Raw genomic sequence first — 9,739 nt, 5'->3', positions numbered from 1 at the left:
CAGCATGGCCTGATCCCTCCGGCCTCGCGAAGGGCGGGCTGGGTGGACAGACAGGGAGGGCAGGCTTAGCAGGAGTGCGTCTGGAGGCCAAGGACGACGCCAAGAGGTGTCAGTCAGCTTCCTCCATCCCTCCTCTCCGGCCCCCACAAAGGGCAAGGGCCAGACACGTGGGCTGCGGCGGAGAGGCGGGGAGGCACCCGAAGGGGGCGGAGCCTCATTTGCATAGACTGTGCGCGGCCACCAATGGGGACAGGCGGAGCCACAGCCCGCGCGCCTTTTGGGGGCGGATTGACAGCCCCTCAGGCCTATGGGAGGCGGGTCCTGCGGCCGGTGGGGGCGGGACGACGGCGGGCGCTGCCCGGCGCACTAGCCGGCTCGCGGGCGCTGCCAGTCTCCGGCGGCGGTGTCCGGCGCGCGGCTGAGCGACTGGAGAGTGCGGGCGGGCGAGCGAGCTAGCGGGCGGGCGGACTGGCGGCCTGCTGGGCGGGCTGAGAGGCTGAGCGGCGGCGCGCGCCGCGGAGAGACGCGGAGCCCGAGACGCGGCGGCGGCGGCGGCGACAGGTACGGGCGCCATGGCCGCGGGGATGGAACGCGCGCGCGCGCGCGGTGGACCCGGGAATCGGCCCGGCGCTGGCGGTCCCGCCTCCGCCATCCCACACGCGGCTTTCTCCGGGGCGGCGTGGACGGGGCGTGCGGCAGACGGGGGCCACGCGTGGGAGGCGGAGCGGCCGCGCCTCCGGTCAGCGATCGCTCAGCGCGGCGCCGGCTCGCCCGCCCGCGCGCGGCTTTTGTTTCCCGCGCAGCCTGTGCACAGGTCCAGGAGCCCCGTGTCGCCACGCCACGCCACGCCGCCGCCGGGCGCGGAGGAAACTTGGCCTTCCGGAGCCCCGCGAGCCCGCACGCGCTCGCGGATAACGGAGCGCCCCGCCGTGTCCGCCTGGCCGTGCGATGGGCGTGCCGCCCGGGCGCCGCCCTCACCTGCCATTCCCGAGCCGGCTCGCTGCTGGCGGGCAGGTGACCCGCGGGCTCGGAAGTGGACGCAGGAGGGAAAGCCAATTAAAAGTTGCTTTAGGGGCCTCCGAGGTGGCTGAGCGGGGACAGGCGCTTGTCACCAAATCTGACGACCGGAGTTCGATCCCCGGAACCGACTCGCGAGAGTTGTCCTCTGACCTGCACGTGTACACACACACGCTCACACTCACTCTCTCTAAATATGTAAGTTGTTTTAGGAGCCTCCATTCCATTCCCTTCAGCCCTGGGACATCACAGTCTGGGCGTTAGCCCGTGACTCGGAACCCAGCCTTTGGTGCGCGCGCGTAGGAAGCTAAGGGAGCACACTACATTATGATCATCTTCATCATCCTCTTCGCTGTGGGTGAGCCAGGTTGGAGCGCCTGCGCCTCGGGTTTTGAATAATGGGCTTCTGCGGCGGTGCGAAAGCTTTGGAAGGTACAGATCGTAAGCAGAGCGTGCAGGGCTCGGGACAGTGTGTTCCGCGCTTGGCCGCCTTTCAGTCAATTCTGCAGGCAGCAATTGGGACCTGGTGGTTTGGGGATTTTTTTTTCCAGCGGACTGAAGTTGAGCGTTGAATGGGCACTTTCTTTGCCTTTCCTAGGGGTAGGAGAGAGTTTATTTTCATTGTCTTTCCATTTTCTTAGGGTAGCGGACAAGGGAAAAGTTAAGGTGAATTTGGGTTAAGAATTTTGTCCCTTCTTTCCCGCTCTTGCTGTTAGTGTTTGTTGTTATTATTACTATAGAATTGTAGTAGCTCCTTCTCTTGTTGTTTGAATCAATTCAAGAAGTAACTGAAACGATCCTATCCTGGTGAGACATTCTTGCTCCGTCGTACTTTCCCTTAACTGTTTTCTGGTAGCTTCTCTCCCAGCCGTCCGGTATGCGCTGAGAGGCTTCTAAGAGCTTTCACTTTGCGGATCCTACAGAAATGGCATATTTTAGCTATTTTTAAATGGGAAGGTTAATAACATTCATGATTTGTTAGAAACACGTGGTTTAGTTCTCCCCCTTGGACTCTAATGTGTCCTGTGTGGAACTGCTGTGGGTATGATCTGTACTTAGAGGAGTTGAACTCAGAGCAGTTAGTCTCCACCTGATCACACTAATTAAGAGTGGCCATTGTATTCATCTAGCTAGTTTGAGTTAGCTATTAGTTGGAACCACTCGAGATTATTTTAAATTAATGTAGGAATATTACTTTTAAATTGTTTTAAAACAGCAAGTTTATACATTAATGAGGTTTTTGTCATTCCAACATTTTTTAAAAGTTTGCTTCTCGGTATTTACTTTTCAGTTATGTGACGTGGAGTGGATTTGTTTTTATTCTCTTTTAAATCTTCATTTATGTATTTGTTTATTTATGTGTCTGTTGTCAGTGTTGGTGCGACCATGCTGGCACAGGTGTGGCTGTCAGAGGACGTCTCTGAGTTGTTTCTCTCCTTCCACGATGTGGGTCCTGGACTTCACATTCAGGTGGTCTCCTCAGCAACCCCACCAGCCTAAGACATAATTTAACTCACTTCAGCATGAAAAACCTACGGTTTTGGATTAGGCAAGTCAGTGGATTTTGAAATTCTTCCTTGTTCTTGGATTGGGAAAGAATGTGCATTCTGTGTTGTTAGTCCTAAGGCGTTTCAGTTGAGAGTGAACCAGCGTACCCCGTGGTGCCGAGAGGTTCAGTCTGGCTAAAGTTCCTCATGGTTCCTGAAGGCAGATTAAGTGGCTCTTCGCCATGTAGAATGGGCTGCTTTAAAAAGGGGGCTTTCTTTGTTTTAGATGACTTAATTCCCCTTTGGTGTTTCACTATACGAAGTTGGAGGGTTTATAATCCTGTGTCTTATGATGCTGCTTATATGTACCAAATACCATAAGTCACATTAATTAATTTTTTAAATTTGTTTATGCTTATGGGTCTTTTATCTGTATGTCAGTATGCTATTTGCATGCTTGGCGCTGGCAGCATCAGAGGCCAGGAGAGGGCTCTGAAGGTCAGGAGCTGAAGTGTGGGTGCCCTGGAAGGGCAGCCGGGACCTTCTCCCCGCCCTTCAGGGCTTATTTCATCTAGTTACACAAAGCCATGGCTGGCATGTGCTTGAACTAGAAAAGTGCTTTTTGATGCCCATTCGTCAGGTATTTTAATTACTGATTTTTGTTTACTTTGTCTTATTTGTGGTAGACCAGATCACAGAATTATCAACCACATTTCACTTTCAAAATTAGTGCACAAGTTGTTTCTCACATCTAGACACACACACAATATTAGGCTGTTTATTAGGCAGTTACCTTCAAGTGTAGCTCCTTTTGAGTCTGGATATTGCTGGTAAGTTTCTTTTCTCCTTCTTCCCTCACCTCCCTCCTTCCCTCCTTTTTTCTCTCCTAGGCTTGAACTCCTTGTGCATACTAGGCAGATGCTGTACTCTTAAGCGAATACTATAACAGACATTAAGAACATGCTCTAAACGCCTTTAACATTTCCATGATTTCCAAAGAAGATTCTGTTGTGCATATTTTGACACTCTGTAATTAATGCACACTGAACCATTATCTCCATTTTGTCATGCTTGAGCTTTTCAGCTTAGCCAGTAACTAGACTTTTTCTCATTATTTTATATTTCTGAAATTCTCTGCAGTATATTTTAATGCTTTTTAATTTTTTTTATTTTTATTTTTTATCTTTGCTGTCCTGGGATTCAGCCCAGGGTCTTATGGGTGCTAGACAAACGATCTATCATTGAGCTCTTTGGTGCATGTTAAAGTTCTGACATACGTGCTGCCTCAGATGTTTCAAACATTAAACTTCATGCATCGAAGACCGAGTGGATGATATGGAAGTCCTGTATCTGTTGTCTTAAAACAAGGACTGCCTATGTGTGCGCTTACTTGCGAATAATGATTACTTTGTATAAAAGCCAGTTCTGTAAGGGGGACAGGCTGAAAGAATTTGTTAGAGAATGTAGTAGATTATTAAGGATATTATAGTAGTATTTAGAGCACTAAAATCCCACTATTCAGAATCATTTGTCCGTCATAGTTTGGTAAGAGAATTTGACTTGTGCTATAAGGGTACATGCCCTTTTACTCCCAGCATCCAGGATGCAGAGGGCAGCCAGATCCTCACACGGAGTTCCAGGCCATATGTAATAGGACTGCAGGAAGCCCTGCTACAAACAATACCACGGACAAAAATCCACCAGTGATAACTGTCTACATTGTATGCGTTAATCGGTATTTACTACTAGTCGTTCTGGAAACATTTGATTAGTTAGAGTGAAGGACCACCAGAGGGAGTGTAGGGTCTACACATTTGGTGTGCCTGGTTTTAACCCTTAGTTTGGAAGCAAAACCTTTGTCAAAAGTAAGAAAAAGTGTTATTTTAGTTATCTGGACCAACCAGGCCAGCTCTCAGTAGTGAAAGTAGGAGATTGTAGATGTTTGGAGTTGCTCTGTTTTCTGTAACAAAGCTCAAGGCTTCATTGAGCCTCTCTCTCTCTTTTTTCTTTTAGAAGAAGATACAATTATTACCAAAATGAAAATGATACATTTTCAAAGTGAAACAATGGATTTTTAAGTACACAGTCATACAGCAATGAAAGGGAGCATCCACAGGCTCAGAATGTTTCTTCATATTTATAGTGTGGCACATTCGAATTGTATAGTTTTGAAATTGCTCAGCGTTCGCAAAGAGCACAAGACAAGGAAAGATCAAAGACTAGAAGAGGTTGCATTTTTCCTTTCCTGATTGCAAGCCTTCCTTTGGTGCCAGTGTAAATTATAGAACCATCTGTACACTCTGTCTGGGCTACTGTTAAATGTATCTCCTGAAAATGTTCATCAGAGTGTCAGAGCAGGGTTGCAATTTTCAAATTGATCTTTTTAAAAGTCAGATTTGTTTTAAAGGAGAAAAAAGATTAGTGATTCTTACTCCAGCATCTTTCAAGCTTGAAGGTGGTGGCATCCTTTAAAAAAAAACTAACTAAAAATTACTATGAGAAATTGTAATGACAAGCAAATTATCTAGAGAAGCCAACAGAGTGCTTACTTTTCACCCTTAATATTAGTAATTAACATTGGAGGAACAGTTAAGATTTGGAAGGTTGGTTTTAATAGACTTAAGTTTGAGTGATGAGGTAAAGTCTTTATTTAAAAAAATAGATTTGTGTGTGTTTTAATGTTTGTATGTCTGGAAATGAAGTCCTTTCTCTTGTCAGCTGAAATTAATTACACAGGAGCATTTGAGTCAGTTTTCTCATCATAGACTTCATGTTGTGGTGAGCTACTTTTTGGACTGGAGAGAACATTAGCGATTGAGCCTTTATCAGCATATTCTGAATAAGCATGGAACGCTCTTTACCTGTGTAAAATATTTACTGATGAAATTGTTTCCATGTGTAAGTTTTGACAGAGTTAAAAAAACTTAAACATTTTGTGTTTTGTCTTTGGTGTAAAAAAAATTATCGTGCAGTAGATGGTAAGATGCCAGTGTTCTGTTTTTGGAAGGGATCTGCGAGGACACATTTGTCTTGCCGAGGTGCAGCATCAGCTCAAGTGGGAGAAAGATGTTTCTATTCTTCTGCTCCCGGGTAGATTGAAAATTAAGAAGAGCTAAGATGGTCATCTTTCCATCGTAGATTTAATTCACCTTGAATTTAGTAAGCTCTGCAAAATTAGTATTTGTGGGGCTGGTTAAGAGTGCTCATTGCAGGGCTGGAGAGATGGCTCAGAGGTTAAGAGCACTCACTGGCTGCTCTTCCAGAGGTCCTGAGTTCAATTCCCAACAACCACAAATGGCAGTTCACAACCATCCCTAATGAGATCTGGTTCCCTCTTCTGGTGTGTGTATACATAATAAATAAAAAGAAATCTTTAAAGTTAAAAAAAAAAAAGAATACTCATTGCTCTTATAGAGGACCCAAGTTTGATTTTGACACCTACAGTTCGAGAGGATCTGACATCTTCTTTTGACCTCTATGAGTACATGGTCTGCATACAGACATTCAGGCAAGACACTCCTATGTATAAAATAAATCTTTACAAAACAGTTTTGGGTTCACAGTTAATATGTACAAATATACATCGCATCTATGTGTGTGTGTGTATACCAGATCATCAATTGTCCACATTACATATAACAACATGATTGTGTATATATGAATATGCACACAAAATATATACACACATAATTGCTGTATGTATATTTGTATGTAGCTATCCATTCCAGTTTACTTAAAGGTGAACCTCTCTCCCCTTTTTCCCTTGTGCTCAGGAACAGGTACAGGTGTGCACAGCAGCTTGCCTGCAGTAGAAACAAACTGCTGAGCCCACAGCAGAGTAGCGGGAAAAACACAGGAACAGGCAAAGTCAGGACAGGATGGTAGAAATGAGGACTGCTGCTAGGTGGGACCGGGGGTCCCAGGAAGGGGTTCAGGGGACCTTTCTGGGACGATGGAAAAAGTGATTTACCTTTTAGGTAATGTTATTTTTCTTAAATTTTTTTTTGTGTGTGTACGTGTGTGTGGAGATTTACTTGCCCGTGTGTGTGCGGGGAGGCCAACATTCTCTTTCCTATTGCTCATCCACCTTCATTTTTAAAACCAGGAGCTTTGGGGCTGGGGAGATGGCTCAGAGGTTAAGAGCATTGCCTGTTCTTCCAAAGGTCCTGAGTTCAATTCCCAGCAACTATATGGTGGCTCACAACCATCTGTAATGAGGTCTGGTGCCCTCTTCTGGCCTGCAGGCACACATAGACAGAATATTGTAAACATAATAAATAAATAAATGAATGAATGAATTAAAAAAAAAAAAACCAGGAGCTTTTAGCCAGTCTGGCTGGCCAGTCTGCGCTCTTCAGACTGGTGTTCATGGTGTTCCAGGCCTGCACCACCATGCCTGCTTTTGCACGGGCACTTGGAATGCGAGCTCAGGTTCTCACGCTTGCGCAGCAGACACATTACCACGGAGTTACCTCCCAGTCTCTCTCTCATTTTTAACCTCCAGAAAATGCAAAATCAGTACAAAGGATGTTATATACAGTTTTGTCCAGACTCCAGGGGTTCCATGTTCTCAGACTCACTAAGCTCTGCATTGTATGGTGTGTACATTGCATTCTTAGTAAAGGAAAAAGTGTGCTGAAAGTGGGAAATGATCTTACCTGAAAAAGTGAAATAACCAACCATAAATTAGCTAGTCAGTTAATGACAGGGAAAGAGAACTGTCTTGTGTGTGTGTGTGTGTATGTGTGTGTTGCTTTTCACTCATTCCAAATGTTTTTGTTGTGTGTGTGTGTGTGTGTGTGTGTGTGTGTTGCTTTTCACTGACATTCCGAATGTTTTTGTTGGAAGAGGCAGGATCCAGAGGATGATTCAAGGCGGAGCTACGGTGAGGAAACCCTGCTTTATTTTGTCATCTTATGTGTGCCACCAGGGACGGATCAGCCTAGTTTTCCTGGAATTGAAGGTGGCGTTCATTCTTATGAAAGAGTTGCACACCATGCTGGGTTCTGCATAGACAGGTACCAGCTTTAGTGTTCTGGACCCTAGACAAAGGAAGAGGAGGCCAGAAAGCTTGGTTGTCAGCTCTGGGTGGTGCTCTTTATCAGACAGAGGCCATCTTGGTGTTTGCAAACCGTGTTGCTCAGGGTGAGTCTCCCATAGCCTCTGCATGACTGATAGAAACTAAACCTGATTAAGTCATGGTTTAAATAGTGATGGTTTTAAACATCTTTTCCCCTCTTAATGGTTTGTGTGATTTTCAGTGTATGTTCTTTGGCTCTTTGCTATTCAAGGTTATTTCTATATAATATATGTGTGTGTGTGTGTGTGTGTGTGTTTATTTTTTACAAACAACTTTTTTTTTCTTCTTTTTTTTTTAAACACCTGTGTCAAAGTTTTTGGTTATTTCTACGTTGGGAGATATTTAAAGTATCTAGAGGACTAGCCAGAGGCTTCAGTAGGTTAGTCACTGGTATATTTTTCAACAAAACCAAAGGTACATTAAACAGAAAAATGATAGTTGTCTGCTGCCAGCCCAGATCAAGGAATGATTTTCTCTAAAGAGTGTGTTGAGGGCTGGAGAGATGGCTCAGCGGTTAACAGCATTGTGTGCTCTTCCAAAGGTCCTGAGTTCAATTCCCAGCAACCACATGGTGGCTCACAGCCATCTGTAATAAGGTTTGGTGCCCTCTTCTGGCCTGCAGGCATACATATACACAGAATATTGTATATATAATAAATAAATATTTAAAAAAAAGAGCGTGTTGATGATATTCTGAAGTGGCAGACTTGTAGTAAATAGGGGCGGCGGGGCTGCATCCCCAGCACCCCGGCTGCCTGGCTAGCTTATGCCCGAAATAACAACACACAAACTGTATTCATTTAAACACTGCTTGGCCCTTTAGCCCTAGCCCTTACTGGCTAATTCTGATATCCCGATCAACCCATCTCTAATAATCTGTGAGCACCGGTCTTACCGGGAAGATTCTAGCCTAAGTCCATCCTGGGTCGGAGCTTCATCGCGTGCATCTTCCCTGGAGCGGGGAGCATGGCGTCTCTCTGAGGTGTCTGCTCCCGAGAGGAGAGCTGTGGAGTCTGAGCTCACTTCCTCTTCCTCCCAGTGTTCTGTTCTATTTACTCCTCCCACCTATCTTCTAACCAATGAGGGCCAAGCGGTTTCTTTTTATTTAACCAATGACCTTCCTCCATCAGCAGACTAGATCTTTTCTCCGGTTTATACAGTGAATTTCTATGTGCTAAGGGATTGAACTCAGGGTCTTTTATGTTAGGCAAGTATTCTGCTGCTGTCCTAACTCACCCGGTCCTATCTGCTGGAATCTGGTTTTGTCAGTCTCCACTAGAGATAGAAGTTTTAACACACCTGTAGGTGACGCTGACCCCTCCTGTTTTGCTGTGTTGTCCGCATAACAAAGTGCAGGCCCGGAGAGAGGAAAACAGTGCCCTCCACATTCTCCAGACTCATTACTTACCGACATTTTGATCAGTGTGCCTTTTGTTTTATTTTGGTTGGTTTAGTTGTTTTTGAGATAAAGTCCCACTCTTTAGTCTGTCTGGCCTTGAACTTGTGATCTTCTTGACAGCCTCCCAGTTGCTGGCATCATGGTTGGTGTGCTTTTAAAACTTCATGGAAGCCGGGTGATGGTGGTGCACGCCTTTAATCCCAGCACTCGGGAAGCAGAGGCAGGCGGATCTCTGTGAGTTCGAGGCCAGCCTGGTCTACAGAGCTAGTTCCAGGACAGGCTCCAAAGCCACAGAGAAACCCTGTCTCGAAAAAAAAAAAAAAACTTAATGGAATTTGGTAAGGTGAGATGACTCAGGAGAACCAGAGTTTGCTTCCCAGTACCTTTGTTGAGCAGCTTGCTGCCGCCTTAACTCTGGCTCCAGGGCACCTGCACACGTGTGCACACTTGCAGTCAGAAATAAGCGAATACACATACTTAAGTTAAAGAAAATCTTTAAAACTTGGTAGCTTTGGGCTGGAGAGATGGCTCAGCGGTTAAGATCACTGACTGCTCTTCCAGAGAACCGGGGTTCAGTTCCCAGCACCCACATGGCAGCTCACAACTGTCTGAAGATCCAGTTCCAGGGGATCTGACACCTTCACACCAGTGCACATAAAATAAAGTAAATGAATAATAAGAAATATTTAAAAGAAAAAAAACTTGGTAGCTTCATACAGAGAGAGGAAATGGTAGTAGTATTGGTGTTCCAGACTT

The 9,739-nt window shown here is 45.6% G+C and overlaps 1 protein-coding gene across 1 annotated transcript in view; it reads left to right on the top strand.

Annotated features, from left to right (window-relative positions):
- Window positions 1-382: 382 nt before the first annotated feature.
- Fkbp5 (FKBP prolyl isomerase 5) overlaps window positions 383-9,739 on the top strand; it is an 81,754-nt gene continuing 72,397 nt past the window's right edge. Inside the window, exon 1 of the mRNA XM_041635093.1 lies at window positions 383-561. The gene's annotated coding sequence lies outside the window, so the exon portion shown is untranslated. The remainder of the gene's footprint in view (window positions 562-9,739) is intronic.

Source organism: Microtus oregoni, unplaced genomic scaffold, assembly GCF_018167655.1.
Source record: "Microtus oregoni isolate MIOR12 unplaced genomic scaffold, Mior012 000046F_ref0000063, whole genome shotgun sequence".
NCBI lineage: Eukaryota > Metazoa > Chordata > Mammalia > Rodentia > Cricetidae > Microtus > Microtus oregoni.
This window is presented reverse-complemented; position numbering and strand designations above follow the sequence as displayed.